Source organism: Schistocerca serialis, chromosome 6 (assembly GCF_023864345.2).
Source record: "Schistocerca serialis cubense isolate TAMUIC-IGC-003099 chromosome 6, iqSchSeri2.2, whole genome shotgun sequence".
Classification (NCBI taxonomy): domain Eukaryota; kingdom Metazoa; phylum Arthropoda; class Insecta; order Orthoptera; family Acrididae; genus Schistocerca; species Schistocerca serialis.
In genome coordinates this window covers 204,409,103-204,418,271 of record NC_064643.1, presented here as the reverse complement: position 1 = coordinate 204,418,271, position 9,169 = coordinate 204,409,103, and the positions used below count along the sequence as shown (strand labels likewise).

At 44.5% G+C, this 9,169-nt stretch overlaps 1 pseudogene; it reads right to left on the bottom strand.

The window, feature by feature from the left end:
• Positions 1-7,111: 7,111 nt before the first annotated feature.
• LOC126485718 (5S ribosomal RNA) lies at positions 7,112-7,229 on the bottom strand (annotated as a pseudogene).
• Positions 7,230-9,169: the final 1,940 nt, after the last annotated feature.

Here is a 9,169-nt window from a genome sequence, read left to right as displayed (position 1 = left end):
AGATAGATTACATAATGGTAAGACAGAGATTTAGGAACCAGGTTTTAAATTGTAAGACATTTCCAGGGGCAGATGTGGATTCTGACCACAATCTATTGGTTATTAACTGCAGATTGAAACTGAAGAAACTGCAAAAAGGCGGGAATTTAAGGAGATGGGACTTGGATAAACTGAAAGAACCAGAGGTTGTAGACAGTTTCAGGGAGAGCATAAGGGAACAATTGACAGGAATGGGGGAAAGAAATACAGTAGAAGAAGAATGGGTAGCTCTGAGGGATGAAGTAGTGAAGGCAGCAGAGGATCAAGTAGGTAAAAAGACGAGGGCTAATAGAAATCCTTGGGTAACAGAAGAAATATTGAATTTAATTGACGAAAGGAGAAAACATAAAAATGCAGTAAATGAACAGGCAAAAAGGAATACAAACGTCTCTAAAATGAGATCGACAGGAAGTGCAAAATGGCTAAGCAGGGATGGCTAGAGGGCAAATGTAAGGATGTAGAGACTTATCTCACTAGGGGTAAGATAGATACTGCCTACAGGAAAATTAAAGAGACCTTTGGAGAGAAGAGAACCACTTGTATGAATATCAAGAGCTCAAATGGCAAACCAGTTATAAGCAAAGAAGGGAAGGCAGAAAGGAGGAAGGAGTATATAGAGGGTTTATACAAGGGCGATGTACTTGAGGACAATATTATGGAAATGGAAGAGGATGTAGATGAAGAAGAAATGGGAGATAAGATACTGCGTGAAGAGTTTGACAGAGCACTGAAAGACCTGAGTCGAAACAAGGCCCCGGGAGTAGACAACATTTCATTAGAACTACTGATGGCCTTGGGAGAGCCAGTCATCACAAAACTCTACCATCTGGTGAGCAAGATGTATGAGACAGGCGAAATACCCACAGACTTCAAGAAGAATATAATAATTCCAATCCCAAAGAAAGCAGGTGTTGACAGATGTGAAAATTACCGAACTATCAGTTTAATAAGTCACAGCTGCAAAGTACTAACGCGAATTCTTTACAGACGAATGGAAAAACTGGTAGAAGCGGACCTCGGGGAAGATCAGTTTGGATTCCGTAGAAATGTTGGAACACGTGAGGCAATACTAACCTTACGACTTATCTTAGAAGAAAGATTAAGAAAAGGCAAACCTACGTTTCTAGCATTTGTAGACTTAGAGAAAGCTTTTGACAACGTTAACTGGAATACTCTCTTTCAAATTCTAAAGGTGGCTGGGGTAAAATACAGGGAGCGAAAGGCTATTTACAATCTGTACAGAAACCAGATGGCAGTTATAAGGGTCGAGGGGCATGAAAGGGAAGCAGTGGTTGGCAAAGGAGTGAGACAGGGTTGTAGCCTCTCCCCGATGTTATTCAATCTGTATGTTGAGCAAGCAGTAAAGGTAACAAAAGAAAAATTTGGAGTAGGTATTAAAATTCATGAAGAAGAAGTAAAAACTTTGAGGTTCGCCGATGACATTGTAATTCTGTCAGAGGCAGCGAAGGACTTGGAAGAGCAGTTGAACGGAATGGACAGTGTCTTGAAAGGAGGATATAAGATGAACATCAACAAAAGCAAAACGAGGATAATGGAATGTAGTCAAATTTAATCGGGTGATGCTGAGGGGATTAGATTAGGAAATGAGACACTTAAAGTAGTAAAGGAGTTTTGCTATTTAGGGAGTAAAATAACTGATGATGGTCGAAGTAGAGAGGATATAAAATGTAGACTGGCAATGGCAAGGAAATCGTTTCTGAAGAAGAGAAATTTGTTAACATCGAGTATAGATTTAAGTGTCAGGAAGTCGTTTCTGAAAGTATTTGTATGGAGTGTAGCCATGTATGGAAGTGAAACATGGACGATAACCAGTTTGGACAAGAAGAGAATAGAAGCTTTCGAAATGTGGTGCTACAGAAGAATGCTGAAGATAAGGTGGGTAGATCACGTAACTAATGAGGAGGTATTGAATAGGATTGGGGAGAAGAGAAGTTTGTGGCACAACTTGTTTACTAGAAGGGATCGGTTGGTAGGACATGTTTTGAGGCATCAAGGGATCACAAATTTAGCATTGGAGGGCATCGTGGAGGGTAAAAATCGTAGAGGGAGACCAAGAGATCAATACACTAAGCAGATTCAGAAGGATGTAGGTTGCAGTAGGTACTGGGAGATGAAGAAGCTTGCACAGGATAGAGTAGCATGGAGAGCTGCATCAAACCAGTCTCAGGACTGAAGACCACTACAACAACAACAAGTTCGTAGTATAAGCGATGGATGGAATGTCAGCCATAGGTATAAGCTGTCATCTTATTTATATTGTCGTAACTCAATGCTTGTATGAATTTTCAGTGAAAACCAACCTCCATGTGAAGGAATGAACTTGAAAGACAAGCAAATTATACGATGTTTTGGACGGCTATATGTGCCTTTCAACAAGAAGACGGTTAAGTGTGGTGACATTAACATACGTGTGCAAAGAAATAAATTCTGAGTATCGTGGCTCACATCGCTTGATACATTAATAAGTGAATTATAGTTGTTCGAGCCAGTACTTACCTCGTCGACGGATGCTGTTGGTCTGGGTTCTCTCCGCTGAAAATGCGAGCACGACGGGTAATAATGACGCATGGGCCGTGAAAATGGAGATCTTCTGCCACAGCGTCGGATTCTGAACAATAAGCACACATTCACTGCACCCAGAATGAAGACAAACGCCATGGCAATTCTTCAATATGTGATACTCAGGTAAAAGTGTGACAATCAATGTGAGATCAACTCTAAGGAAACGAATGCACGCACGTGCGACGGTAGCAACTAACATGTCGACAGTTAGCGACCATATCTTAGCCGCCAAATCTGCTTGTGCACAAGTGCGAAACCCAGCAGCAAGAGCGAAGCAAACTGAACGTTATGGCCAGGGCGCTAAATTCAAATATGTAATGGACTATAATTTTATGTACATAATTTTTTAATTTCTTGTAGAACTCTAACATAAATAGTATAAGCTGACATATCCACTCCATTAAATAAAAGAGAAGCAGACAAAGAAATGGCATAGACCCCTATCGGCGAATATAAATAAAAGTTATGCACAAATAAAAACACGGTACGTCTCCATGCCATGTCAACGTACAGTGTGGGGGCAATTGTGTAGGTACATGGTGAAAAAACCCCCGGATATGGTAAGGTTAAAATTTATTAAAAACAAAAAATGAAACAGCGATCGATCATAAGCTTCAGCAAAGACGTTAATTATGAATGCGCGGTAAAGCACGGACAAATGAAAAAAAATCGTCACTCATTTTTCTTTGTACTTGTTTCTCACTCTCTCGTGTGTAGAAGTTCTGTTAAGATGTGCTACTCGGAGTATGACGGGTAAATTTGTAAATTTGTGGTAAGTTCCTGTGGGACCAAACTGCTGAGGTCATCGGTCCTTAGGCTTATACACTACTTAATCTAAATTAAACTAACTTACGATAAGGATAACACACACACACACACGCACATGCCCGAGGGAGGACTCGAACCTCCGACGGGGGGAGCCGTGCGAACCGTGACAAGGCGCCCCAGACCGTGCGGCAAGTATGACGGGCTACGAGTGTTTTGTATCACGTATGTTTCGAAATAAGAGAAGAGTTGATATCATTATTAAGCATTTTTATTGAACAGAAGTGGAACCAAGTAAAGAGGATTTCCTTCATTTATTTGACACGTACTGGTATCCTTTAAGTCGGCTGCCTGCGTCTACAATTGAAATGTAAGATAGACAAAATTTCTGCATCTACAACTGAAATGTAAGGTAGACAAAATTTCTAGTTGCTTTGATGAATAGCGTCTAGCTCGGTCGAATTAAAGGAAGACAGCGAAGCAAGTCAGAGGTAGCCTTCTAGATTTGTTACCGGTAGTTTCGAGCAACACGCAAGATGCTTCGGTCACTCAGATGGGAATCCCTGGAGGAAAGCCACGTTCTGTTCGAGGAGCACTATTGACAAAATTTAGACAACCGGCATTTGAGGCCGACTAGAGATCGATTCTATGCCCGCCAACGTACATTTCGCGTAAGGACCGTGAAAATGAGATTAGGGAGATTAGGGCTCGTCGGGAGGCATACAGACGATCGTTTTTCGCTCGTTCTGTTTTCGAGTGGAACAGAAAAGGAAATGACTTGTAGTGGTACAAGGTACACTCCGCCATGCACCATACAGTCGCTAGCGGAGTACATATACTGAAGCCCCAAAGAAGCTGGTATAGCCATGCGTATTCAAATACAGATATATGTAAATAACCACATTACGGCGCAGGCTGTTTAGGTTTTTATGTTGGTAACGCCACGTAGCGCTCTGTATGAAAATCCCTGACTGTGCTGTGTGCAGTCTGTGGCTGGTTTGCATTGTTGGAATATTTGCTATTGTAGTGTTGGGCAGTTGGATGTGAACAGCGCGTAGCGTTGCGCAGTTGGAGGTGAGCCGCCAGCAGTGGTGGATGTGGGGAGAGAGATGACAGAATTTTGAGAGCGGACGATCAGATAAAGGAAATTTGTAAGACTGTAGGTCATGAACTGACTTTTGAACACTATTAAGGTAAATACATTGTTTGTTCTCTATCAAAATCTTTCATTTGCTGACTACGCCCATCAGTAGGCAGAATCTTTTATTTAGCTGGCAGTATTGGCGCTCGCTGCATTGCAGTAGTTCGAGTAACGATGATTTTTGTGAGGTAAGTGATTCACGAAAGGTATATGTTATTGTTTGTAAGGGCGATTCTTTTGTAGGGGTTATTGAAAGTCAGATTGTGTTGGGCTAAAAATGTTGTGTGTCAGTTTAGTGATGATCAGAATAAATAAAGAGAGAAATGTCTGAGTACGTTCAGTTTTGCTCAGCTATTTGAAAATCAAATTACGTAGAGGTTTTCCAGCACTGTTATTTATAAAGATTTTTCTAAGGGGACGTTACAAAGACAAGTATCTGGCGCAGTTGTTATATCGGTTACTGCTGCTGCAATGGTAGGTTATCAAGATTTAAGTGAGTTTGAACGTAGTGGTATAGTCGGCGCACGACCGATGAGACACAGCTTCTCCGAGGTACCGATGAAAAGGGGATTTTGCCTTACGACCATTTCGCGAGTGTACCGTGAATATCAGGAATCCGGTAAAACATCAGATATCTGATATCGCTGCAACCGGAAAAGGTCCTGCAAGAACGGGACCAACGACGACTGAACAGAATCGTTCAACGTGACAGAAGTGCAACCCTTCCCCAAATTGCTGCAGATTTCAGTCCTGGGCCATGAACAAGTGTCAGCGAGCGAACCATTCAACGAAACATGACCGATGTGGGCTTTCGGAGCCGAAGGCCCACTCGTGTACCCTTGATGACTGCACGATACAAAGTTTTACGCCTCGCCTGGGCCCGTCAACACCGACATTGCACTTTTGATGACTGGAAACATGTTACCTGGTCGGAAGAGTCTCGTTCCAAATTGTATCGAGCGGATGGGTGTGTACGGGTATGGAGACAGCCTCATGAATCCGTGGACCCTGCATGTCAGCAGGGGACTAATCAAGCTGGTGGAGGTTCCGTAATGGTGTGGGGCGTGCGTAGTTGGAGTGATATGGGACCCCAGATACGCCTAGATACGACTCTGACAGGTGAGACGTACGTAAGCATCCTATCTGATCACCTGCATTCTTTGCCGGCCGGTGTGGCCGTGCGGTTCTAGGCGCTTCAGTCTGGAGCCGCGTGACCGCTACGGTCGCAGGTTCGAATCCTGCCTCGGGCATGGATGTGTGTAATGTGCTTAGGTTAGTTAGGTTTAAGTAGTTCTAAGTTCTAGGGGACTGATGACGACAGCAGTTAAGTCCCATAGTGCTCAGAGCCACTTGAACCAACCTGCATTCTTTCATGCCCATTGTGCATTCCGACGGACTTGGGTAATTCTAGAAGGACAATACGACACTCCATAAGTCCAGAATTGCTACAGAGTGGCTCCAGGAACACCCTTCTGAGTTTAAACACTCCCACCGGCCACCAAACTCCTAGACATGAGCATTATTGAGCATATCTGGGATGTTTTTCAACGTGATGTTCTGATCTGTACCCTCTAGTACTCTTACGGATTTATGGACAACCCTGCAGGATTCATGGTGTCAGTTCTGTTCAGCACTACTTCAGACATTAGTCGAGTCCATGCCACGTCGTGTTGCGGCACTTCAGCGTGCTCGCGCGGGCTCAACACGATATTAGACATGTGTACCAGTTTCTTTGACACTTCAGTGTATGTAGATGTAGATGATGTACCTTAAGAGAAGTATAGACCAATAATTTGTGACGGAGGCATGAGCGTAGAGTAAAATCGTCGATTTCCATTATTCAGGGAAATTCGTAAGGTGTATGTAATCTGGGATGCTAACGAGAGCTGTCTGTTCGACAGCCGTAACAAGCGCATAGACACTGGTATCTGCATACGCTTGGAAATAGCGCACCTGCCAGCAAACTAGAGGTTGTCGCTACCCACATCTGTCTGTCAGATACAGCTGATTACTGCCGCTGCCCCGCGCTCTCGTTAGGAAGTAAATATCGCGAATTGGAACAAATGGAGCCGGCCGGTGCGTCTCTCAGCGGCGCCAGGAGCTACGCAGGGCGCTCCGGGCAGGCGGTCTGCCAATTACTGTCCAGCTACTGGGCTGCGTACTGCCAGTTACTGGTCCAGCCTTAGTATTAAACAGAGCGAGTAGTTAACCAGCAGTGGAGCGATTAAATACAGGTTTTCAGACCGTTCGACCGCTCAGCGCGGGACACTGCTACTGAACGACAACGCCGAGAAGTGACTAGAGTCAAGTCAGGGCGAGGAAGAGTTTCATCGTGGTTCTTTGAGGCAGCAAACAGTGGGTAAACAGCTGTGTAAAAAAAAAGCACTCCGTCTTCAGGCCACGAGTGGCCTACCGGGACCATCCGAAAGCCGTTTCATCTCCAGTGGAGGATGCGGCTAGGAGGGGCGTGGGGTCAGCACACCGCTCTCCCGGTCGTTATGATGGTATTCTTGACCGAAGCCGCTACTATTCGGTCGAGTAGCTCCTCAATCGGCATCACGAGGCTGAGTGCACCCCGGAAAACGGCAACAACGCATGGCGGCCTGGATGGTCACCCATCCAAGTGCCGACCACGTCCGACAGCGCTTAACTTCGATGATCTCACGGGAACCGGTGTATCCACTGCGGCAAGGCCGTTGCCAAACAGCTGTGTAAGGAGGATCAAAAATGTTCAAATGTCTCTAAGCACTATGGGACTTAGCATCTGAGGTCATCAGTCCCCTAGACTTAGAACACTGGACTCGCATTCGGGAGGACGACGGTTCAATCCCACGTCCGGCCATCCTGATTTAGGTTTTCCGTGATTTCCCTATATCACTTCAGGCAAATGCCGGGATGGTTCCTTTGAAAGGGCACGGCCGATTTTCCTTCCTCATCCTTCCCTAATCCGAGCTCGTGCTCCGTCTCTAATGACGTCGTTATCGACGGGACGTTAAACACTAATTTCCTCCTCCTCCTCCTCCTCCTAGACTTAGAACTACTTAAACCTAACCAACCTAAGGACATTACACACATTCATGCCCGAGGTAGGATTCGAACCTGCGACCTTTGCAGCAGCACGGTTCCTGCCTGAAGCGCCTAGAACCGCTCGGCTACAGCAGCCAGCCGTGCAAGGAGGCCTAACGAGAACAAGCTTATAACCAAAGCGAGTGGTAACGTTGTTAAACTCCTCTTTCAGACACTCGTGGGGGGGTTTGAAGTCAAAAAGGTGATATGCATTCCTTCCCACCTATTTGGCTGAGGTCAAGATCATTGAACAACACTGACAGTGTTGTTTCGACTGCAACCCAAAATTCCATAACACCCTCCCTCCCTCTGTGTGCAAATGCCTGAAAACTCTATTCCGATTTCCTCATGCGCTTACCCTCCTCGACACGAAACCTCAACCAACCCGAATTAAACTGTGAAATTACTCTAGCTCTCCTCTTATTCTCATTTTCCGCACTCAGCCACCATCTCCCAGTCCCTGGAACACTTACGAATATTTTAAATGAAAAAGCAATTGTCTTGTGGTGTTACTGTTCTTCTTATTTCCGCGCTTGCTAAGAAAATTGGATGACAAATTCCGCCTTATGCAAGACACTTTTCTAGTTTTGTTTTACCCTGACATGTTTCAGCTCTTTTTGTGCTGCTTTCGGTGGGTTACTTTGGTTCCTTTCCCAGAAGAAGCTATTTAATGCTCATGTTGGTAGCTAAAAAATGGCTCTGAGCACAGTGGGAATCTGAGGTCATCAGTCCCCTAGACTTTGAACTACTTAAACCTAACTAACCTAAGGACATCACACACATCCATGCTCGAGGCAGGATTCGAACCTGCGACCCTAGCAGCAGCGCGGTTCCAGACTGAAGCGCCTAGATCCGCTCGGCCACAGCTGTCGGCAGTTGGTAGCTGTGAGCCTGCTACAGAATCTACAACTTGTCATGGCTTTGATATTGTGGTGTTCGTCTACTTTGTTTGTGGCATGGTAACACGCTGATTTTACTACTTTTGTCGTTTCACAGACATTTTCTGCGATTTTTCGAGGTTGCACAGTGTTTTCGCCGCCATTACGTGTTGCTGTAACACCACAACATCAAAGCCATGACAAGTTGTAGACTGTGTAGCAGGTTCACAGTTACCATTATAAACATTCAGTAGCTTCGCGTAAGAAGGGAAACAAAGTAGCCCTCTGAAGATAGCACAAAAAGAGCTGGAACACGTCTGGATAAAACAAAATTCGAAAAGTGTCTTCCATAGGGCGGAGTATATATAGGATTGGACGAGGAATTCCGCCTTATGGAAGACAGCTGAAGCATGCTTAAGTGAGAAAAGCTGCGGAAAGTTTTGAAATTATGCTTAACGTTTGTTGGAAGTTGATAAGTGCTCTCATGATGAAACCCTGGATGAATGTAGTCTGGGTAATTTTCGCTCCATTTTAAGCAAAAAGCTAATTTTGCACCTATCTGAATGTTTATGAGGTCACATCTCCTGCACTATTGAGTCGTACGATGATATAACTTTGCAGGGAAGTTCAATGACATATGTAGATACTGTCTGGAAAGTGTGTTTCGAGTAGTGTTAACAGTAAAGAAGTAATAAAT